This window comes from Carcharhinus amblyrhynchos, chromosome 2 (genome assembly GCF_965287045.1).
Source record: "Carcharhinus amblyrhynchos chromosome 2, sCarAmb.v2.hapA, whole genome shotgun sequence".
NCBI lineage: Eukaryota > Metazoa > Chordata > Chondrichthyes > Carcharhiniformes > Carcharhinidae > Carcharhinus > Carcharhinus amblyrhynchos.
The window spans coordinates 114,479,621-114,504,868 of record NC_137325.1 but is presented as its reverse complement, the minus strand read 5'-3'; the positions used below and the strand labels follow the sequence as shown (position 1 = coordinate 114,504,868).

The 25,248-nt window shown below is 42.5% G+C and overlaps 1 protein-coding gene across 1 annotated transcript in view; it reads right to left on the bottom strand.

Annotated features, from left to right (window-relative positions):
- Positions 1-25,248, bottom strand: part of gpr158a (G protein-coupled receptor 158a) — a 454,718-nt gene that overhangs the window by 97,072 nt on the left and 332,398 nt on the right. The gene's annotated exons all lie outside the window — the stretch shown is intronic.

Below are 25,248 nucleotides of genomic sequence, written 5' to 3'. Positions count from 1 at the left end.
CAGCAAGAAGCTATTCTGCCCACAGGTTTGCACTGACAACAATCCTGCCCAGGCCCTATCCCATTAACGTCACATTTTCACCCCGCTAATCCCAATTACCTACACATCCTGAGACACCAAAAGGCAATTTAGCATGGCCAATGCACCTAACCTGCACATTTTTGGACCGTGAGAGGAAACTGGAGCACCTGGAAGAAACCCACATAGACATGGGGAGAACATGCAAACCCCACACGGATGGTGAATCGAACCCAGGTCCTTAGAGGTGTGAAGCAACAGTGCTAACCACTGTGCCATTGGGCTGTCCATTTTTCTTTACAGCCATTGCCAGCATCCCCTGCTTCTCTATTGCTCCCAGCCACCACTGCACACAAATGAATCCCCTTCACTCATCCACGAGGCTCCCACTGGTGTCCGCCAAGGTTTCCATGACCATGGTGTTGACCTGGCAGTGCCAACCTGCGCCAAGGGCCAGGGCCACGAGGCATTGTCAAGCCACTGCTGTATCATATATTTAGAACACACCCCTTATATTCTTCATGATCTTGAGCATTATTCTGCTGTTCTATTATCAAGATTTATGTAAATGTTCACCATGCATTTTAAAAAATATATCCATTTATGAAACTAGAAAACATGCAATAAGCATAGATATATTTCATGTTCTCCTATTATTTGTACTGCCATATGTTTCCTGAAGAATATTTTGCAAACCAGCTGTCCAGAAGTTGTAAATGGCAGTTGAATGTATTTTCTAAAATGCCCAAAGTTTTATGAATGCAGTGTTTCCAGAGTTTTATAAGTTGAACATATTTAAAGGTGATGAGATCTTGCGAATTTAACTTTAACTCTTTGATGATTGCAATGACAAATAATTCAGAAAAATCCACAGCAGAAAATGAAACATTTGTGATGGAGTTGAAAGTGTGGCATAGGCACATTTGTCAATCAATGTAGTAGATCAGGTTTAATCAGAACAGTTAATCTGTCCATGAATCAGATTATAGCTCTGATGCAATGCTGCTGTATCGGACAAAGATATTGGACCTGTTGGATACAAGTGTCAGTGGTCATGTCCTACTAAAACAAGAAAGGAAATCTTTGAGTTGACATTTTAGGCTTTCTGCAGCCAATTTGCTGCAGGAAACAGCATGTAATACAAAAGTACCATCTCCCACCTAATACTAAAGTCATATTAAAAAAAACTCCACTGTGATTTACTTGAGGGATATTTACATTTTTGCTGAAGGATCCAAGCATTCCAACTGTAATGCATTTTGTGACTAAACTGTGACAAATAAGGAAGTAGATGTAGAATATTCAAATATATCCCTCTCAATAGGATAAAAAATCTTCAGACCTGACATCACCCCCCCTTCAGTTTTGCTCCACAACAGTTAATCTTTTAATTTCAAGTGCATAGGGACATAAGACTTAACAGGAGGAGACCATTCAGCCATCCGTGCCTGCTCCACCATTCAATAAGATCATGGCTGATTTGATAATGGTCTCAACTCCACTTTCCTGCCTGTTGTCCATGACTTTTGACTCCCTTGTCAATCAAATATGTGTCCACTTGGGCCTCAGGTAAATTCAGTGACCCAGCCTCCACTGCTTTCTGATGAAGCAAATTCCAAATACTAATGACCCTCAGAGAAAGTAAATCACTATCTCCTTAGAAGAGAGACACCTAATTCTTAAATGGTGTCTCCTAATTTTATTCTCCCCCACAAACCTCCTTCCAGGAGCCACCTGAACAAGCTCCCTCAGGATCTTATGTGGTTCAATAAGATCGACTCTCACTCTTTGAAACTCCAACCTGCTCAACCTTTCTTCAGAAGATAAGCTCTGTATTCCAGGAATGAGTAAAGTGAACACTCTCTGAACTGCTTCACACACAATTATATCCTTTTTCAAATAACCAAAACTGTACAAAGTACTCCTGTCACTCTGATTGATCAACAGAAATTAGGCTTCTATGAAACTAAAAGATGTTATAGGAGAGTCATTTTGACAATAAACGCCGTATTCCCCATTCAGTTATAGTCGTCTTTGCAGCAGAAAGTGTAGGAGTCCTTTCACTTATATTTGTCGAAAGTATATCTCTGCAAAATCAGAAAGTACAACAATAACAAGCAAAGCAGGAAGCAATAAAAGTTAAAATTATATCCTTGCGTCAGCCAGGTACAAACAGATATATTTTGATTTGCCAACTCCTTAGGGATGTTGAATGTGGGACCGGTAGTCTGGATAGAGCTATTAGAGTGGAGGTGAATTTACCCAGGATTTGGGAATCCAGAAATAATGCACTGTCCCTATTGAAATGAAGGTTTAATGGCCTCATATCTCCAAAGATAAGACACCTTCCCAGCAGAAGGTGAGACAATCAATTCAATCCACCCCAGCTCATAATGATGAGATTGCATAAATTAAAGGAATGTTGTTCTCTCCAAGCCCACGGACTTCAATCTATTCAGCAAAATGGCACTCTTATTAACCAGCTATTTAAGGATCTAATCTTAAATAAATCTCGCCAATTTATATCAATCTCACTGATGGCAATTACAACATTATAATCAACAAATAATCAAGGCTGAATCTCTGTGACATAGCCTGTTAACCCATATTATGAAAATCCCTTAGTTGCCCCACTCCGGCACCTGTGGGAGAAATTAGCATGGCCAATGGACCCGACCAACACATCTTTCGGACTGTGGGAGGAAACCGGAGCACCTAGAGGAAACTCACGCAGACACCAGGAGAATGTGCAGACTCTGCACAGTGACGCATGCCAGGAATCAAACCCGGGTCCCTGACGCTGTGAGGCAGAGTGCTAACCACTGTACCACCATGCCACCCACTTATTCTTATATTCGGGTGAGAAGATGTATAAAGGATTAAGAACTGTGGAGGATGGAAAAGACAAAGTATTTCATTGAAGAAGGAATTGGTCAATGTTATGAAGGATATGGACCTTGTATTTGACTAACTACTATCTGTATCACTCAAAAGGAATGTTCCAGCATGTCCCACTGAAGGTATGAAACCCCTGAGTACAAGAATGATTGGTGCTAGCCCTTATGGTCAACAGGAAGAAGATTATGGAGAAGACAGAAGCAATTGTCTGACGACATTTGAAACTTACAGGATACTGCGAGGCCTGGATAGAGTGGACGTGGAAAGGATGTTTCCACTAATAGGAAAAGCTAGAACCAGAGGGCATAACATCAGGCCAAAGGGACTATCCTTTAAAACAGAGATGAGGAGGAATTTCTTCAGCCAGAGAATGGCAAATCTGTGGAACTCTTTGTCACAGAAGGTTGTGGAGGCCAGGTCATTGAATGTCTTTAAGACAGAGATAGATATCCTCTTGATTGATAAGGGGATTAGGGGTTATGAAGAAAAGATAGGAGAATGAGGTTGAGAAAAAATTAGCCATGGTTGAATGGTACAGCATACTTGATGGGTCAAATGGCCTAATTCTGTATCTTGTGGTCTTATAGTCTATATTCAACTATGGACTGTTCATCTGCAGAATGAATAAACATTCAGCCACAAAGCTATTCTTCCTTTATCTGGAAAACAAAGTTTAAATAAAAAAATGGTATTCAGAATAGAATAGAATGGCATGGTGGCACACTGGTTAGCACTACTGTCTCACAGAGCCAGTTTTTACTACTAAGCTAGTCCCAATTGCCTGCATTTGGCCCATCTCCCTCTATACCCATCTTACCCATGTAACTGTCGAAATGCTTTTTAAAGCATTGGGTTTAATTCCAACCTTGGGGTCTGTGTGCCCATGTCTGAGTGCACTAGTTTCCTCCCACAGTCCAAAGATGTGCACATTAAGTAGATTAGTCATGGTAAATATGTAGGGTTGCCAGGACAGTGTGGAGGGGTGGGCCTGGGTGGGATGCTCTTGCAGAGTGTCAGTGCAGAATTGATGGGCCAGCTGGTCTCTTCCTGCACTATAGAGATACCATGGTTCTAAATCATCCAGAATCATAGTTAATTTTGTAATCCTAGAGTTGAAGAACTTGTAAAACAACTGGGCATATATTTACCCTACAGTTTTTGCAGATCTTGATGGAGGTTGGTAGTGTAAATATATTCCTATGGCTGGAACCTTCTGGCTGTTTGTGGGGGCAGGGTCTTCTGTTCCCGCTGATGGCGCTGCCCCCCTGTGGGTGGTGAGGAGAGCATTCAACGGGAAACTCTATTGACAACAACGAGACCAGAAGATCCTGTCACCAGGCAATGGCAGGTCATCTCCTGTCACCGCTGAACATGTGGCAGATTGTGTGGTAAATCTCGCCCCGCCTTAAGTTCAGTGAGCTAAATTTAGGCATGATTAACTCTTCGGAAGAGACCGAATGATCCTATAGAAAACCAGAATAAGCTCAGAACTCTCCTGCTGCTTCCATTTAAAACTAATTAGATTCTTATTTGGTATCAGTGGGTGCTATTCTGATTGGCGGTTGGTGACTAGTGGAGTGCCGCAAGGATCGGTGCTGGGCCTCAGCTATTTACCATTTATATAGATGATCTGGAAGAGGGGGTTGAGTGTAGGGTGACGAAATTTGCTGATGACACAAAGATGAGTGGAAAGGCAAATTGTGCAGAGGGTGTGGAAAGTCTGCAGAGGGATCTGGATAGGCTGAGCAAATGGGCGAGGACCTGGCAGATGGAGTACAATGTTAGCAAGTGTGAGGTTATCCACTTTGGTAGGAATAATAGTAGGAGGGATTACTATTTAAAGGCGAAAAGCTGCAGCATGCTACGGTGCAGAGGGACCTGGGGGTCCTTGTGCATGAGTCGCAAAAACCCAGTCTGCAGGTGCAGCAGGTGATCAAGAAGGCGAATGGAATGTTGGCCTTTATAGCGAGGGGGATAGAATATAAAAGCAGGGAGGTCTTGCTGCAACTGTACAGGGCATTGGTGAGGCCACAGCTGGAGTACTGTGTGCAGTTTTGGTCACCGCACTTGCGCAAGGATATTTTGGCCTTGGAGGGAGTGCAGAGGAGGTTCACTTGGCTGATACCGGAGATGAGGGGGTTAGACTATGAAGAGAGACTGAATAGACTGGGTCTGTACTCGTTGGAGTTTAGAAGGATGAGGGGGGATCTTATAGAGACGTATAAGATAATGAAAGGGATGGATAGGGTAGAGGTAGAGAGATTCTTCCCACTCAGAAAGGACAGCAGGACTAGAGGGCACAGCCTCAAGATAAGGGTGGGGCAGTTTAGAACAGAGTTGAGGAGGAACTTCTTCACTCAAAGGGCGGTGAATCTCTGGAATTTTCTGCCCGTTGAAGTGGTGGAGGCTACCTCGCTAAATATATTTAAGACACGGGTAGATAGGTTTTTGGCAGGCAAGGGAATTAAGGGTTATGGGGAAAAAGTGGGAAAGTGGAACTGAGCCACGACAGATCAGCCATGATCTTATTGAATGGCAGGGCAGGCTCGAGGGGCAAGATGGCCTACTCCTGCTCCTATTTCTTATGTTCTTATGTTATTTTTGACTATTTGTTCCTGATCCTCATAAATATCCAATGTTGAAATAGTTGGCTCCATAAAGCACACACTGGCATTAACACCCACAGGCAGATGCCCACGTACTGTGAACCTTCTACAAGGGTGTTTTTCAGGCTTCATCATCAGCTCCCTACTTAATCTAAAAATATTTCAGACTCCATTACGGGATGAACATGTAGCCTAGGCCTGGGCTTCATTGAGAAGGTGAAATAGCTCCCAACTTCACCAATTGATGCTTGCATACCATCTAGATGTGTATCCTTAGGCCAGGCGTGTAACTTTTAAGTTGTTTGGATTATTAACTGTTTGTACTAAGATACTGAAAATGATCCCCTCCATAGTTTGTCAGTAGCTTAGTGTAACTATTTCATGACATGGCCATCACTTGCAGGACAAAAGGTTCAGTTCTGACATTGTTTTTAACCCAAGGAATTCTAACATTGCCATCTTTGATAATTGGCCTGGATTTGCACTCCCAAGACAGGCCACACTTGCCTTGGGAAAAAGTGCCCTAATGGTGGAATCTTCATTCCAGACGGGTGCAGGATGGAGTTGGACCTGCCAATACCTGGTGCCAATTACAGGGGCTGTGGAGTGCCAAGGCAGATTGTTTAAAAGGCCCACACAATTCTCTGGGACTTCTGACTGGTTGTTTTCTTCACCATTTAAATCCTCTAACCCTCAACCCTCATACCACTCCCCATGCTACCATACATCAACTCATATCCTCCACCCACCACCCTTTGCCCTTACATCCTTCATGGCAACTCAACTAGTATCCACCATGGACAGGCTTCAGAGTCATGCTTGGATTAAATAAAATAAAGTTCTAAATATTGCAGATTACTGCATAAAAAACACTCTCAGTAATGTATATTCAGTATATTTAAATCCCTGCAAGTATGTAATCCCTTACATTTGTATCCATGACCTCCTCAAAGTCAGCTAATCATTTAATAACTGCTTTGAGCTCTCACTGAAACCATGAACTTACACCCCCAAGATAATGATAGGTTGTAGAAATCAGTCAAGCATTAGTAATTCCATAATGATATAGATATTATGAAAGGTCATCCAGAGTTGAAACATTGGCTCTATTCTCTCTCCACAGATGCTGTCAGACTTGCTGAGATTTTCTAGCATTTTTTGTTTCTGTAGCAGTAAGAATATGTAGGTTGATGATGGAGATCACAGAATGGTCACAGATGGGATACAGCGGATGTGTGAACATGGTTCAAAGCTGGCGAGTGTGACATGCCATGATAGCAGATCTCCTGGTAGGAACAGCTACGAGCAACACAGGAGAGGAGGTACTAGTTACAAATTGCTTCTAAATAAACTGTGCTTTATAAAAGAGACCCAGTACACGATGACAACACTCAATTTAAGCCATTTCCTCAGTTTAATGCATCAAGTTTAAGAGTGATCAATAAAGGAAGTATCAGCAAGATTGCCTCATTGATGCAAAAATGATTTGCACTCGAAAGAAAAGCCTCAGCGTTCTTACTTTCATCAATCACAGGCTGATAAAATTATTTGTGATCAATGATCTCTACTTCACAAGTGTGATAATAGACTCTAAAATGTGAAAGTCTTTGTTGGAGTCAGCAGGAATGGAGGGACAGGAGTGAAGCCTCACAGTGTCGTGATGTTATGTAATAATTGATCAGCACTCACCATTATTTGTAAATAAGGAATATTTCCATCTCTGATGGAGGGACCTGGGTGGGGGACATGGATCAAGACTTAATTCAAACACCAATTTGCCTTTTTCTCTATAGTTCTAAATTCCTTTGTATATTTGTATGAAGTTCACCTGCTGTTCAGTACTTAATGCTGAATAGGAGCTTTGGGATTAAGGATTTCTTACATTTCAATTCACATTGGCAAAGTTGTGTATTAGCCACAAAGCCAAAATCCTTAAAATGGGTCGGATTTGTTAAAATCCGTTCTGTGCCTCACAGAGATAGGTTCATTCACCAACAAAATCAACAGATGAGGAAAACAACATACAAAAAATGATAGTTGTCTACTTAAAAAAAAATTTAGAAAGGCAACAGCACTTATATCATGTTTTTAATGGAGAAAAATGTCTCAAGGTGCTTCATGAATCTTTTAACAATCAAAATTTGGTTCAGAGCCAGTGATGGTGATGTCAGGACAGACAATGAAAAGATTGGCCAAAGAGGTAGGTTTTAAGGAATGCCTTGATGGAGGAAAGAGAGGCAGAGATTCAGGAGGTTTCTCTAAGTTATTCCAGAGCTTTGAGCCAAGACAGCTGTAGGAACCAAAGATAAAGGAATTAAATTCAGAGCTGCATAAAAGGTCAGATTTGGGGGACCCATAAATATCTTATAGGGCTGGAGGAGGTTTCAGAGATAGAGAGGGATTTGAAAACAAGGATTAGAATTTTAAAATGTAGCATTGTCTGACTGGGGGCCAATATCAGTGGGAATTGGGTATATGGAACTTGGTGTGAGGTCAGACTCGGGAAACAATGTTCTGGATGAACCGAGGTTCAAGGAGGGTGAAAGAGGGAAGCATTGGAATAGTCAAGTTTAAGGTAACAAATGTAATACTAAGGGTTTCAGCAGCTGATCAGCTGGAGCAGGGTCAGACTTAGGCAACGTTACAGAGACAGTCATGTTAATGGAGCAGTTATGTGGTCTGAAGCTCATCTAACGATCAAATATGAATCCAGGTTGTGAAAGTTCTGGTTCAGTCTCAGATACAGTGCACACATTTTTTAAATTTATTTTTGGGACATGGGCGTCGCTGACTGGCCAGCATTTATTGCCATCCTTTATTGCCCTTGTTCAGAGGGCAGTTGAGAGTCAACCACATTGCTGTGGCTTTGCAGTCATGTAAGCCAGACCAGGTAAGAATGGTAGATTTCCTTCCCTAAAGGACATTAGTGAACCAGATGGGTTTTTCCGACAATCAACAATGGTTTCACGGTCATCAGTAGATTCTTAATTCCAGATATTTTTTATTGAATCCAAATTCCACCATCTGCCGTGGCAGGATTCAAACCTGGATCCCCAGAACATTAGTTGACTTTCTGGATTAATAGTCTAACAATAATACCACAAGTCCATCACTTTCCCTCTGCCACATAGGTGTATTGCTTCGTCTGCCTGAAAGAAAAGAGCAGAGATCAGAGAAGGCAGTGGCGCGGTGATATTGTCGGTGGACTAGTAATCCAGAGACTGAGGGTACTGCTATAGGAATCTAGGTTCGAATCCCACCGTGGTGAAATTTGAATTCAACAAAAAAATCTGGAATTAAAAGTCTAATAATCACCATGAAACCATCATTGATTGTTGTAAAAATTGATCTGATTCAGGGAAGGAAATCTGCTGCCCTTAGCCGTCTGACATACATTTGACTCCTGACCCACAGAAATGTGGTTGACTGTTAATGGACAATTAGGAATGGGCAACAAATATTGGCCCAGATAGCAATGCCCACATCCCCTGAAGAATGAAAAAAATCAAATCAGAGGCCTGTGACTTGTCAAAGCTATGGGCAGGCAGAAAACATGGCTCTGGTATCTGCACGTAGCAATTCATTAGTAGGGAAGAGGGCATGAAGTCCCAGTGAAGACATACAACATGAGAGACTAGGTGGCTAGGAGACGGAAATAGTCAGCCAATATTTGGAGAAACTGAGGGATGGAAGAATTAGAAGTGGCAGGTTGGGTTGTCAGGCCTTGGAGATATGGAGGCCTCAAGAAAACGTAACACAATGTTATTTTGTTGCTGCAACATAAAAATCTCAATTATAACTAACTAGTCTACGCAGGTGTACTTAAAGATGACAAGTAAGTGTGACCTTCAGGCACGAGGGACCTGCTCAAGAGAAAAATTAAAGAAAATGTAAAGTATTATGGGATGTTCACATGGTGTGTATGCCAAATGGAAGATTTTAAAGTTACTGTATGTGTATACATAATTTATATTTAACTTTTCCATTACAGTATTTAAAATAGAAAGCTTTAGACTTTTGACCTGATTAGTTGAAATTCCATCTTTATGAAACAGCAACAACTGGATGGTTAGGGAGCTTAACATTGAGGAAGCAGCAAAATACTTATTTAAAAAGAGCTCCTTTTGTTTTACATTTTTTTGCTACTTCGATATTATTAAGCAGCATATTAAGTTCCTGAACCGTCCAGTTTTGTTCTGTGGTGGAAATGAGGTCGCATAGGTGGAAATGGAGCCTCTGCTTAACTCCATAGTGTAACAGCAATTACTCCTGGGACTGATCAATCACACAACCAGGCAGTGGGCGATTAAGAGATTTGTCCGGCTCGACTGTCTGCTCCTCTACCACGGCTATATTTGCAGCCGGGTGTCCCTGGAAAGGGTGCATGCACTATCTGTTGGCACCCTCGAGCCTTTCCATGCCTGGTGGACACCATGCAATCTGGGGGGCTTTACTGACCCCTTTAATCACGTTTTGGTTTAATGTATTAAATTTCCTTTCTGATTTGTTTATTCTGATATCCAATATCACTTTGAGGGATTGCTCTTTTAGTTTGTCCCTTGATTTGTTTAATTCAGTTAGTTGGTTAACTTGTTGTGCTCCAAAGCATTTTCTTCGTTGACAGCAATTATTCTTAATTGGTGTCCTGAAACAGCCAGATTCAGTTCCACAGTGGAAGCAAAATATTGAAAGGTGCACTGCATGTTGTGACACTTCTACCATTATTAAACAACAAATTCTCGAATTTGACATAAGCAATGCTCTTGGAAATCCACTTGTACATGAAGAATCAGAGAATCCCTACTGTGCAGAAAGAAGCCATTCAGCCCAGCAAGTCTGCACCGACAACAATCCCACCCAGGCCCTATCCCCGTACACCACATATTTACCCTGCTAATCCCCTGACACTAGAGTCAATTTAGCATCACCGATCACTCTAATCCATACATCTTTAAAGTGAAACATGTAGTCAACAATCAAGCACAATTCAATTTCACATTTCAGTTCCTGCTTCAAAAATGTTTTAAATTCCTTCAGCGGGACAAGGGAGCCACGCAAGATGCCACAGACATCAGTGGGAATATTCCACTGACTTGATTTGATTTATTACTGTCACATGTATTGGTATACATTGAAAAGTGTTGTTTCTTGCGTGCCATACAGATAAAGCAAACTGTTCACAGGGTAGGATTTTCCATTGACGCTCGTCCCAAGATAAGAAAATCCTGCCTGAGATCAACGGGATCGTTGCATGGTCTGTGTCCCACCTGCTATGATTCACATGGCGTGTGGATGGGAAAATTCCACCCAATATTGAGTACATAGGGGAGAAGGAAAGGGTGCAGAAGGGCCATAGGCAACCAATGGTGAAAGGTCTACATCGCAGGAAAACATGAGACACGCCATGTGAGTGGGTTTCTAATTCAGCACAGTAACTGTGATAAATCATCTTCAACTAATATCACAAAGACTTGGATTTTACTTGATAATGAAACCAATGATGGTGTTCGCCCATCGCTACCACACTGAAATTGACAATTATTTTTGAAGTTTTCACACATTCAGACACCGAGATCCAGATGTTCAATGATTTTCCTCTTCTCTAGCAGGTGCACTATTGAGACCCTCACAGACTGCAAACAAATCAAAATTATTGAACTGATGAGTACTTGCCTTTTTATTTTGTTTCTATTCGTTCATTGGATGTGTGTTCACAGTTCATTGGGTGTCACTGGCTAGGCCAGCATTCATTGCCCATTCCTAGTTGCCCTTGAGAATGTAGTGGTGAGTAGCTGTTTGAATCTCTGCAGTCTCTATGGTGTAGGTACACCCACCATACTGTTAGGAAGGGAATTCCAGGATCTTGATCCAGCCACAGTGAAGGAATGGTGATGTGTTTCAAAGTCAGGATGGTGAGTGACTTGAGGAAACCTTCAGGTGGTGGTGTTTCTGAGGGTCTGTTGCCCTTGTCCTTCTGGATGGAAGTGGGTTTGAAGGTATTGTCTAAGGAGACTTGGTGTTAGTCCTGCTGTAAGTAAGTCTTGTAAAAAGTTACACTCTTTTGAATGAGGTGGAACTGGGTTTTTGATGGTCTACTAACTGTATAATACTTATAAAAGTACCACAAGGAGTGTTCTTGACAGATTTCACTACCTCACTTCATAAATGACATGGAGGAAGTTAAGGGATATGTGAACACTCTACTACCAGTCATTCTCTTACAATGAATTTCCTGAGACAGGCACCACATGTGATTCTACATGATGTGAACCAGACTATTGTTGTCCGTTTACTTGCCTGCATGTGCAGAATTACAAATATTAGAAGTGTAATATGTGACCTGTAGGCCGGACCATGCAAGGACAGCAGATTTATTTCCTAACTGACATTAGTAAAGCAGGTAGGTTTTTACAACAATGGTTTCGTGGTCATTATTGGACTTTTAATTCCAGATTTTTATTGAATTCAGATTTCACCATCTGCCATGATTGGGATTTGAACCCAGGTCCCCAGAGCAGTACTGTGGATCTCTTGATTACTAGTCCAGCGGGGAAATACCATTATGCCACCACTTCCCCATGAACTTTAACTTTTGGACTTCATTAGTATGCTATCATAGCACTTCCCATCCATTCTGGGCAGAGAAAGCAGTGGAAGGTTGTCTGGCCTAGAGGCTGCCCACTGACAGAAACACCCCTCAAACATGGGCGCCATGTTTATGCAGTAAGACGAGTGTGGGCCAGGAAAGTCTGAGTTATTCCCATGGGACCTGCAGGAGCACAAAGGAATGATAAACATTTCTGGGTCAGGAAGGAGCAGAGTTTTTCCCCATAGGCCAGTTAAAAATATTGGCACAGAGTTTCTGCTAATGGTGGGATCAGAAAAATGTGGCGAAGGCAGTGTTGGTTTTGCCAAGCTGAAAATATGTCCAGGTTTCCAAACAAATTCATAACCATGTGCAGAAAAGAATATAAACAAAGAGAATGTTTTGAGGGCAAAAGCAAAACTGGAGGCTATCAAGATGAAATAGTCAGCAAGAAATCAAAACAGGAATTCTGAAGAAAGCTATTTACCCAGAGAATGGTGAAAATGTGGGACTCACTACCACATGGAATAGTTAAAATCTTTTAACACCCACACTGTGTTTTTCCCCTTTAGAGAATAGTGGAAAAGTGGTGGATAGATTCCAGAGCTGATGATCAATCTGTTTAACTGCACTGAACACTCCTTCCATGACCATCAAGTCCTGACCCTGGACTCGAATCTGGAGCTTCTGGGCCAGCTGTAGGGATGCTATCACAAGGCCTAGAGTTCAGGTGAATAGAATAGACACATTTAATGAGAGAGTAGATAAGCATATGAGGGAGAAGGGAATGGAAGGTCATGCTGGGAGAGTTAGATGAAAAAGGACAGTTGGAGTCTCAAGAGCAGTTTCAAAGCCAGCGTGGACGGAAAGGTTTGTTTCTGTGCTGTTTATCCAATGTAATCTGTGAATCATGCAGTCAGACAGCAGAATCATTTATAATCAATTCCTGACTGAAACAGGTCATTGTCCAGCATCACAAAGACAAGCGAGATTGACAGGTTTTCCACCGCTCTTGGTCAAACTGTTTAATTTCCCTTAATTGACTGTTCAGATCTGCCCTTGGTACATGTAGACCTGTGACCAGCAGTCAATTGAGGCCACATAGGTGTTTCCTGTAATGTACTGAGCTTGGGCTAATTTGAACTGAATTTTTAAAAGTAATTTAAAGTAATTACAGCAGGGAGAGAAGGAACACAATGGGATCAGATTTAACTAGGTGCTGGTCACTGCTGGAACAAGTCAGTAAGGCTGCATTCACATAGCCATGAGTGCCTGAGAATCCAGTCACTGTGCCGGCTCTAACTCGCACCTTTTCATTTTAACTACAGGAATGATCATTACAATAATTATCCCAGACTATTTGAATTCAGGATTTGGTTATTATTTGGTTGCTTATTATTTTACTTGATTGATGGTGCAGTCCTGCCAGGCTCTTCCTCCTTTTAGTTAACCCTTTATTTGTTCTTGCGTTTTGGTAGGTCTCACAAGTACACAGCTATATATTAAGATAAACTCAACCAGCCCAAGCTGCTCAGAGCATATTACAAAGTACCAACATTCAGAAAACTGGTCTACCTAGTGTAACTAGATGCAGGAAGAATTCTCCTGCTTTGCTTTTTGTAGAAAATGATAGATACATTTTTTATACATAGAATTATAGAGTTCCCTGCAGTGCAGGAGGAAGCCATTCAGCTCATTGGATCTGCACTAATTTTCCGACAGATCCAGGCCCACCACCCCTTGCCCTAACCCCGTAACCCCATGTACTGAGCCCGCAAGTTCCCATAACCTATACATTTTGAGACACTAGGGGGCAATTTAGCATGGCCAATCCACCTAATCTGCACATCTTTGGACTGGGGAAGGAAACTGGAGCATTCGGAGGAAACCCACGACACAAGAAGAACATGTAAACTCCACATGGACAGCTACCCAAGGCTGGAATCGAACCCTCCTGGCACTGTGAGGCAGTGGTGCAAACCACTGTGCCACCATGCTGCCCACAACTTTATGAATTTACTTTGCCAAGGCAGCAGGAAGGGTAGGCAGAATCAATGGATGGGAGGCTGGCTTGCATGATGGGTTAGGCTACATTCATGACCTTTTGCAGTTCCTTGCGGTCTTGGGCAGGAGCCATACCAAGCTATGATACAACCAGAAAGAATGCTTTCTGTGGTGCATTTGGCAAAGTTGACGAGAGTCATAGCTGACATGCCAAATTTTCTTAGTCTTCTGAGAGAGTAGAAACCTTGGTGGGCTCTCTTAACTATCGTGTCAGCATGGGGGGACCAGGACAGGTTGTTGGTGATCTGGACACCTAAAAACTTGAAGCTTTCGACCCTTTCTACTTCATCCCCATTGATGTAGACAGGACAAACTGGCCATTGTTTGTACTCTACTTCAATGACTTGCATTCAGAATGGCACAGTGTTTACCACTGCTGCCTCACAGCGCCAGGGACCAGAGTTCGATTCCTGGCTTGGGTCACTGTCTGTGCAGAGTCTGCACATTCTCCCTGTGTCTGCATGGGTTTCCTCCAGTTTTGTCCCACAGCCCGAAAGACATGCTGGTTAAGTGAATTGGCCATGCTAAATTCTCCCTCAGTGTACTCTAACAGGTGCTGGAGCTTGGCAATTATGGGATTTTCACAGTAACTTCATTGCAGTGCTAATGTAATTCCACTTGTGACACTAATAAATAAATAGAAGTACAGTGCAAGCTGGGCAGATATTCAGACCACAAAATCTGAGTGAGCAAAGAAACTGAGTAGGGGAAAGGCACCCAAGGGGCAATCCAAAGCCCAAAATAAAATTTACAGGTGGGGAGAACTACAGCAGGTAAAATGCAATGTGGGTAAATGAAAGCTCTTTCACACTGAAATAAAAGCAAATCGGCGATATGTTCAATCACAATATTAAATCAATCCACCAACTTATACATCCATTCCCTCCACCACCAGAGTACAAGGGCTGCAGGGTGTTCTACAAAATTTCTTTAGCAACACTCCCATGGGGATGGGGGGGTAGTGGCAAGCGTGGTGTGGGAGAATGCTCATTAGTCACAGAGCAAATCCCTAGGCTTTCCCATTATTACCCATCCTGTAGGCCAGGGTGCTTACTTGTCTCTGGCTGCCATGATCTTCTTTGTGAGTCTCTTTTGCAGTCCCGAGCAACATCCACTGAGTTCTGATGCTGCTGGAGCTGCTAGAGGTGTTTGCCATCTGATGGGGGGGTGGTGGGTTTGGGGCAGCGGTTTGCTATTGAAGGACCCACCCTGATAGTTGGCCACTACCACACCAACACCCTTATAAAATCCAGCCTCATAAGGACTGAGGATTTTATTACTTATCAGTAACATTTCTTTGTTCATCACTGTAACTTTGCTTATGCTAATTTGGGTAATAAATCAACACATCCACTATTTTCATCATTTTCAAGAGTGTTCATTGCTCTTGATCACTCTCGTTTTCCTTGTGCAATTACAAAAGGACTGTGTTGTTTTTGATAGTTCTCAACCGTTTCGATGTTCTTGTTAAAACTGGAAAACCCAGCCAGGTTTGGGAATGCAGGAATCGGAATAAGCCTGCCACTTTTAGGATAGGGTTGACCTGTGGCCTCCTGAAATGTGTAAAAAAAACTCCCCAAAAAAATGGCAAATGACAATTATTTTAATAACTGAAGAGTGGATTAATGTTTCTACAATCTTGCGATCACTTTGATTTAACCGTGTGTATCATATGTAACAATAACATTTTTGTGACATTTCCACAAAAGTACTTCAAAGGTAATTGAAAACAAATCCAGATTAAACTGTACAAATAAATGTAATTTTACAAAAACAAAGAGTTCTCCTTCTTAATCTATACCAAAACCGCATGAAACAAGATTATAGTTCATGTTTGTGTCTAACCGTACAAGCTTAGGTTGTTATATCTAAAGGTTTAACACCATTTGATATTCTGTGTTCCTTCTGGAGAAAAATAGAACATATTTTCTGTGTTCCAGTAACTGCCCCTCTCCAACTCTTTGGAGGTTATTTGGAGGAAAAGGTGAAAACAAGTATTCAATGGGTGCTCTGCTAATAAAACTTGCCTGGTTAAAATTATGGGTGGCATGATTTCACAGTGGTTAGTACTGCTGCCTCACAGTGCCAGAGACCTGGGTTCAATTCAGGCCTTGGGTTACTGTCTGTGTAGAGTTTACATGTTTTCCCCATGTCAGCGTGGGTTTCCTTTGGTTGCTCCGGTTTCCTCCCACACTCTAAAGATGTGAGGGTTAGCTTGATTGGCAATGCTCAATCACCCTCAGTGTCAGGGGAGTTGGCAGTGTTGATGCGTGGGTTAGGGAATAGGAAATAGGTGGGATGATTGCCAGTGCAGGTTTGACGGGCTGAAAGGCCTCCTTCTGCACTGTGAGATTCCATGATTCCATGAAAAGTCTGGTTTTAGTCTGCAATTTTAGAGCTGATTTGTGATTACAATGGTTTAAACAGGTCTGGAGGTACTACAGTGGCTACCTGTATGTTTTGTACTAACCTCCATTCATTCATTTTTACTTCACATATGGAATGCACTAATTGTTTGGCTCTGAAACTCAGGAAGAGGGAGCATTGGTTCTAGGACACAGCACTGAAAATCCTGGAGAAGTGGGATCTTCTATACTTAGAGGAAGGTAGGAGCCCTTGGCTCTCCCATCCTTGCAGGTCCGAGTAATTCCATGGATGGGAAAGAACCAAGCCAAGCATCCAGCCCCTCCCATTATCCACAACTACTGGTTGTGCCAAGTGGTGAGAGGTAACGGCAAGGGTTTGCCATCGGAAGACCCCAGCCTGGTGTTGGCCACTCCCACACATCGCCCTGCCCCACCTTCCGAACTCCACATCCTGATTCTTCTCCGTTCCAGGCCTGTCCACCCCACCTCCTCACTGCTAGGATCTTCTGGCCTGTGTCAGTGATACAGCCCCTTATGTAGCTTTCACCCCAACTCCAGCTCCTCAACATTAGGGACTGCTGTCACTTCCAGTATTGCCCACACTCCTGGTGGTGCTGCTGGGGGTTGAAATCTGCTGGCCATTTGAATACATTGTTCCTGGAAGTGTGAGTAATGCCAGTTAAACACAAAAAAAAAGTGGGTTTTGGATTTGGTAAGTAGCATAATTAAAGTGTACGAGCAACCAAACTATACTAACTTTGTGCTTTAACCTTCAAAAACAGAAAGGACATTAAAAGCATTTTGAGCATACAGCATACATAGCACCATGAATGACAATCTATAGTTACGGGTTACAACCTCAATGGCGGCCACTACAAGGACTACTGAGTCTCAGTGCCAGGACCACATGGGGGAAAGGGTTTGGCAGAGGTGGGCTCCCATGTGGTGAGCTCTGCGTTGGGTAGTGATGAGAGTAAGGGATTCAGCAAATGTTGCATAATCATAGCATCTAACAGTAGGTTTTATCATTCATTCCAGTGATGGCTGATCAAATCAGAGAGCATGTTACTCTGGTTGTTCATGGTATGCAGAGTGCAGACCGTATCAACCAGCTCATACTCACAACCCAAAACAAAACATCTACTGTTAGATATGATTCTGTGATTGGGCAGCACTTTTTGAACAATCCTGTGAGCACTAATAGCCACAGTAACAATTTAAGATGATCAGTCAAGTTTGTATTGTGGCTCATTTACACTTGTCAGATGTGATATATATGTATATATTCATACACAGAAACCTGTTCTCCGTAAACAAGTGAAAAGTATTGCTTCTTGCATGCTAAACAGACAAAGCATATCTTACATAGGAAAGAAAAGGAGATTGCAGAACATAGTGTTACAGTCATCACTAGGATGTAGAGAAAGATCAACTTAATACTCAAGAGTCTGATGGTAGCAGAGAAGAAGTTGTTCTTGAGTCACTTGGTAGAAGACCTCAGACTTGTGTATCTTTTTCAACAGAAGAAGATGGAAGCGAGAATGTCCAGAGTGTGTGGAGTCCTTGATTATGCTGACTGCTTTGCCGAGGCAGCAGGAAGTGTAGACAGAGTCAATGGATGGGAGACTGGTTTGAGTGATGAGGAAAATGAGGAATGAGGAAAATGTTCACTTTATCCTAATTTCCTATTTTTTTCAGCCACATCTGTATCCTCTGTTCATAAATACACCAACCCTCTTTCTTAGGTTTCAATTCTTAGGTCTCAGATATACCTTCAGTGACATTTTTTTCAATGATGTACGTGTGCTGAGTCAATATGTGCCTGAATATGATGTGCACATGGAGGAATCTTTCAAAATCAACGTTAGAAGTTCCAAAGAGGTGTGTCAAAATGTCCTTCGGTCCTAAATTTCTCAGGTGAAATGTAAAAAAGAGTTCTATCCCAGTCTCATCATTATCTTTCTGTGGTGTATTGCACTGAGTAAGACGAACAGATACTCAACCCAGGCAGCCATGACTGTATTGATGTGATTTACACCATACCAACAGAGAGGGCAGCAGAGAGGGCAACATAACAAAATGCTCTCATTTTGTTATGGTTACAGTGGTTACAGCTAGGAAGTCTGCAGCAGGTAACTCACCTTCTGACTCCAAAATACTTATATACCATTCGCAGTACATGTCAGGAACCATGTTTCTTCGTTTGTTTTATTCTCTTTTCCTCATTGGCTGCCTGTTCCATTCACTGGTCGTAATGATCAGCTACTGTAGAGACTGGAAAATCTCAATGCAACATATGTCATTTTTACTGAGCAATTATTTTACCCCCTTGCACTGCAGGCCTGGAGGTAATACCTGAAAGGGTCCAATACAATGGTGAATTCAGTTCACCGCATTCTGACTGAGCAATTCCTTCTTATACCCTCCTACAGAAATCACCAGGGTAATGCAGCATTTAATGCTGGCTGATTTCACTCCTCCTTTCATATTTACTGATCTTTTTAATTTTAAAAGATCACTTTGCGAAGATTTGATGCTCCCTATGTAGGCCGTGATCATCTGGTCTAAGAGAGGTCACTGCAGTGAAAAGTTCTGAACTGGAAACAGTGCAGCAACACTACAGATTGCCAATGACAATAATCACAAGCTCATGCAATCCTGACATTGATTCACATACTCACTCTGACCTTTATTCAATAGGCTTTGACTACATCCACTCTGTCATAAAATCAACAACCCAGTAATATCTTTGGTTCACAAGATACAAAAGTCTGAAGTCACGTACCAACCGACTCTTCCCTGCTGCCTTTCAGACTTTTGAATGGACCTATCTCATATAAGTTGATCTTTCTTTACACCCTAGCTATGAATATAACACCACATTCTGCATCCACTTCTTTCCCACTCCCCTATGTACTCTATGAATGGTATGCTTTGTTTGTATAGTGCATAAGAAACAATGCTTTTCACTGTATCACAATACATGTGAGAATAATAAGTCACAACAAATCACTCTCACGTGGGACTCATTTCTACTGAGGCTCGGCTTCACTTGGCTGTGCTGAATGTCCATGGATCAAATCTTTCTCTGTGCGCACTTGCTGATGTTATTGGGATTTTATTAGCATATATTAGTGCTTGGAGGACCCTTCAGTGGCAAGTACAATGAGGATCAGAGAAAAACTAATCAATGAAATGCTGTCATCTATTTAACAGAATCTTCCTTTGTCACCACCATCATGAAATCCTTCTCTTAAACTTCCAAATAAAGGACACCTCTTTTAATCCAGTACCAATCCTACAATGTATCAGGCCTCTGATCTAACTATTGATTAATCATCGGATGGATTCATCAATTCAAAATAGACCTATTATTTCCTGGATGCATATAATCTTTGTATAAACAACACAGTGGAATGTAAGTGTAGCTTTATCTTTTGTATAAGGAATTCAATAGGCCAATCTATTCCTTCCTCATAAAATAGGTGGAATTTAATTTCTCCTCTCCTAGGAGTGGGCTGGGAGGTGGAGCTCTGTGTGACCATATAGTTGGGTTAGAGGCACAGGGTGGAGTGCCCATCATCTTCCCAATTCCTCCCCCCCCCATTAAGTCCGTGACAGGGAAGGTTGAGAGCAGCTTCCTCACTTGGAGGCCAATTGAGGCACTAAATGGCACTTAAGTGCCTCATCCTGTCACTACAGGTATACAGATATCTGCGAGAGGGGAATGCTATAGGGCAAAATGCTGTAGGTAAAATGTTAGAATCCGTCATCAAGGAGGAAATAGCGAGGCATCTTGAGGGGAATTGCTTGATAGAACAGACGCAGCACGGTTTCGTTAAAGGGAAGTCGTGTCTGACAAATTTACTGGAGTTCTATGAGGATGTGTCTAGGGCGGTGGATAAAGGAGAGCCGGTGGATGTGGTCTTGATTTTCAGAAGGCGTTTGACAAGGTACCTCACAAGAGGTTATTGCAGAAGGTCAGGGGACATGGAGTTGGGGGTAGGGTGTTAGCGTGGATAGAGGATTGGTTGTCAAATAGGAGGCAGAGAGTGGGGGTCAACGGGTGCTATTCGGATTGGCGGTTGGTGACTAGTGGAGTGCCTCAGGGGTCGGTGCTGGGGCCTCAGCTATTTACCATTTATATAGATGATCTGGAGGAGGGAACCGAGTGTATGGTGTCGAAATTTGCTGATGACACCAAGATTGGTGGAAAGGCAAATTGTGCAGAGGGTGTGGAGAGTCTGCAGTAGGATCTAGATAGGCTGGGCGAATGGGCCAGGAACTGGCAAATAGAATTTAATGTTGGCAAGTGCGAGGTGGTCCACTTCGGTAGGAATAATGGTAGGAAGGATTATTACTTACGCGGCGAAAAACTGCAGCAGGCGACGGTGCAGAGGGACCTCGGGGTCCTTGTGCATGAGTCGCAAAAACCCAGCTTGCAGGTGCAGCAGGTGGTCAGGAAGGCAAATGGGACGCTGGCCTTCATAGTGAGGGGGATTGAATATAAAAGTAGGGAGGTCTTGCTGCGGCTGTATAGGGCATTGGTGAGGCCGCAGCTGGGGTACTGTGTGCAGTTTTGGGCGCTGTAGTTACGCAAGGATATTTTGGCCTTGGAGGGAGTGCAGAGGAGGTTTACTAGGCTGATGCCGGAGTTGAGGGGGTTAAGCTATGAGGAGAGGCTGAATAAACTAGGCTTGTACTCGTTAGAGTTTAGAAGAATGAGGGGAGATCTCATTGAGACGTATAAGATGATGAATGGGATGGATAGGATAGAGGCGGAGAGGCTCTTCCCGCTCAGAAAGGACAGTAGGACTAGGGGGCACAGCCTCAAGATAAAGGGGGGGCGGTTTAGAACGGAGTTGAGGAGGAACTTCTTCACTCAAAGGGTGGTGAATCTCTGGAATTCTCTGCCCGTTGAAGTGGTGGAGGCTACCTCGTTAAATATTTTTAAGACACGGGTTGATGGGTTTTTGATAAGGGAGGGGATTAAGGGTTATGGGGAGAGGGCGGGAATGTGGAACTGAGCCACGACAGATCAGCCATGATCTTATTGAATGGCGGGGTAGGCTCGAAGGGCTAGATGGCCTACTCCTGCTCCTATTTCTTATGTTCTTATGTTTAAGACGCCTGTGGAATGGGGCATCCTCAATGAAAGAGCCCGTGCTGCCCTCCACAATGATCCTCCCCCAAACCTTGATGGAGTTGGCCTAACCAGCTCCAGACAGACCGCCCCACTCACCCGTCTTTTGAGGCCTAATTCCTGGCTGCTGTTTCGGAGCCCGCTGTGGTTCAACTAGTGCCGCTGAGACTGGAGAGATGCTGCCCTGCTTGACCAGTGGTTTCTGGAGGCACATTCTATTGGTACATGTCTTTGAGGGATTGCAGCATGACATAACCAGACGGAAGTGTGTCATGAGATCCAGTTTTAGTTTCACTTTTGTTTTAATACAGAACGCTCATTGACAGCTCTGATGCTGGTGTCTTCAAGCTTTCTACTCAGGTGCACCTGTTTTTATGTGCCTAATATTCATAAATAATATACAACTGTTCAACCGCTCCCTAGTGTAAAATTCTGGCCTAGTACCTTAAACTGAAATAACAGTAATTATGAGGGCATGAAGGAAGAGCCAGATAAAACAAACTGAAAAATGAGGTTTAAGTATAGGTGCATAGAGATGCAGTGGAAGACATTTAAAGGGATATTTCAGAATACACAGAATAGACACATTCCAATAACAAAGAAAAATATCCAAGGGAAGGACCTGCTATCCACGGTTAAATAAAAAAAATCTGAAGAGAGGAAACTTAAAGAAAAAACTTGTAATTGCACAAAGATAGGTAGCGGATCAGAAGACTGGACATAATATAAAGAACAGCAAAGAATGACAAAAAAATTAATAAGGGAAAAAGTACAATCTGAGTGAAAGTGTGCTGGACATATAAAGATGGATGGTAAGAGTTCCTATAGATATTTAAATAAGAAAAGAGTTAACAAAGTGAGTGTTGGTCCGATAGAAAATTAGCCTGGAGAATTAATAATGGAAAGTAAGGAAATGGCTGATAATTTAACAGGCATTTTTCACAGGTCTTCATTATCGGGGATGCAGGTAACATCTCAAAAACAACTGTAAATCAGGAAAACGGAAGGGAAGAACTCAGGAAAATTACAATCACCAAAGAGGTATTACTGAGCAAATTGTTGGAACTGCAGATTGTCAAATTCCTGGATCCTGGTGAACAGTCTTAGAACATGCTACATTGCGTGAGATAACCTATGACATTCTGCTCTAGAGCAAAGACTGATGCGGTTACAAAGTGCTGTGCATTGATCCAAAAGGACTGCACACAATGGGTACCTACAAACAGTATGTGTAACCATCCGGCATCCTGACTGAAACATGTACATGATGTTACTGACAAACCAGAAAATGAGAATGACATACACGATGAGACGAAAAGCAGTAAGCACATGCTTCATAGCATCAATTTTGTCAAAAACACAGATATCGTCACGCAATCTGAAGTGCTTGCCAAGATTAAAATTATTTGTCTGATGAAAGTTGGCAACTATTCATTACTGGCTAGGATTAACTCAGGGACAAGTGGCAACCTCTGCAAATTCTATAAGACATGTATCCACAGACATAGAGGGCCATGGCAGACTATACTATAAGGAAACAATGGGAATGATAAAACAAGTGACATCAAGGGTAGAGAAAGTTGGGGCAAGATTATACAGCCCTGAGCGGCTATATCCTCAATATCGTCTTCAACACTATTATCCACTTCAATGTCATCACCTTCCATGAAGACAACTGTTTCTTTCTCCTAGCTGCACGTCCAAATCATCTTCCTCCTCTTTGTCATATTCTTGACCCACATCCCTATTATAGTGATAAATCTGCAGGACAGCCCATTTGGGTTTAAGGGGGATGTGGAAACTTTGTGATGTGTCTTCTACTTCACAGTGACCCAACGGGGATTATAGGTGTGCAGTAACTAACCTACCACCTGTATTGTTCTGCCCAGTTCACTATTTCCACAAACTGTATTACCCTACTAGTCCCCCTGACACTAAGGGTCAATTTAGTATGGCCAATCAACCCATCCCACACATCTTTGGACTGTGGGAGAAAACTGGAGCACCTGGAAGAAACCCATGCCGACACGAGGAGAACATGCAAATTCCACATTCACAGTGACCCAAAGTGAGAATCGAACTGGGGTCCCTGGTGCTGTGAGAAGCAGTGCTAACACTGTGCCACTGTATTCTCCTGCCCATTTCACCATCCCCACAGAGAGAAATGAGTGCCTGCACAGCTAGTGCATTACCTCATCAGCCATTAGCTCACTACATTATGCACATGTTTCTTCTGTGACAAGATGGAGTAAATTTTGTGAGGGCTAGCATTTGACAGAAAACTCCTAAGTATCAGCAGGCTGCTTGTGTAATCAATCCTTCTGATACCCTGTTGAAATGGACCAAGGAGTTCTATGGTTTTGAATGACAATAATTTGAAGGTATGGTGACACTTTAATATCCTGAGTTAATGATTCTCTAAACTATAAACCAGATCAAACTACTTGTTCTGCAGTTACTAGTTTGAGAAGATGCACTGTAGAATTGGGGTTCATGGTGCCCAAGGAGAAAAGGTGAGGCAGCTGGTGTGATACCTTATTTGTTAATGGCATATCGTTGAATTTTTACTGGTGCTGGCCTGAAGTTGTGGGATGACATTAATGCCAAACAGTGCTACTAGTCAGTTCCCCATATATATTGCATGGAATTGTTTTTCTAAAGTTTCCTTTCAGTGGGCACACAGCAGTCCTTTGCTCTTTTGCCTGTGTTTGACTTAAAGGCATCTGAAGAAAAGGCTCAAGCAAATTATGCACTTGTCTGCCTCCTTATCAAATCCTGCTCCCTACAAAATTAGGCTCCCATTTTGGGCACCTTTGTTCAGTCCTCTACTGGAAGACATGCTTTAAAAGTGCCACAAAATCACAGGACTGAAGCATTACAGCAACCTGGCAGTCAATTGATTGCGCTTAATATTTTTATACCTTCTAATGTGCTTTATGGCTTAGCTTTGAAGAGATTTGGTTGGTGAACCCTAAGGTCCTGCAGTGATAAATGGACATTTTGAATCTTAGGGAAGACTATGTTATTTCCCCAGAGGGAAGGTTTCCTCAGGGTGATATCTATAACAATTAGAAAACAGCCACAGTCAGTTTTGCTGTACATAGTGCATGAGGGAAACCTTTTATTATCCATGAACATTAATTGGAGATCTATACTGCGGAATTCTAAACAGAAGTTATGGCACATGGTGGGGTGGGGGTGACACATTCCATGGAACAATCAGAACGAGTAGATAATCTTTTCTCACTTTGCACTTCCTTATGACTATATCATGTCTAAAAATTGTAGGTAAATGAATTTCCAACTCTAGAAATTGTTTTATAAAAATATATCATCCGTCTTGTGTTAAACAAACATAGAACATAGAACAGTACAGCATGGTACAGACCCTTCAGCCCTCGATGTTGTGCCAAGCTTTGTCCGAAACTAAGATCAAGCTATTCCACTCCCTGTCATTCTGGTGTGCTCCATGTGCCTATCCAGTAACTGCTTGGAAGCTCCTAAAGTGTCCGACTCCACTATCACAACAGGCAGTCCATTCCATACCTCAACCATTCTCTAGCACTT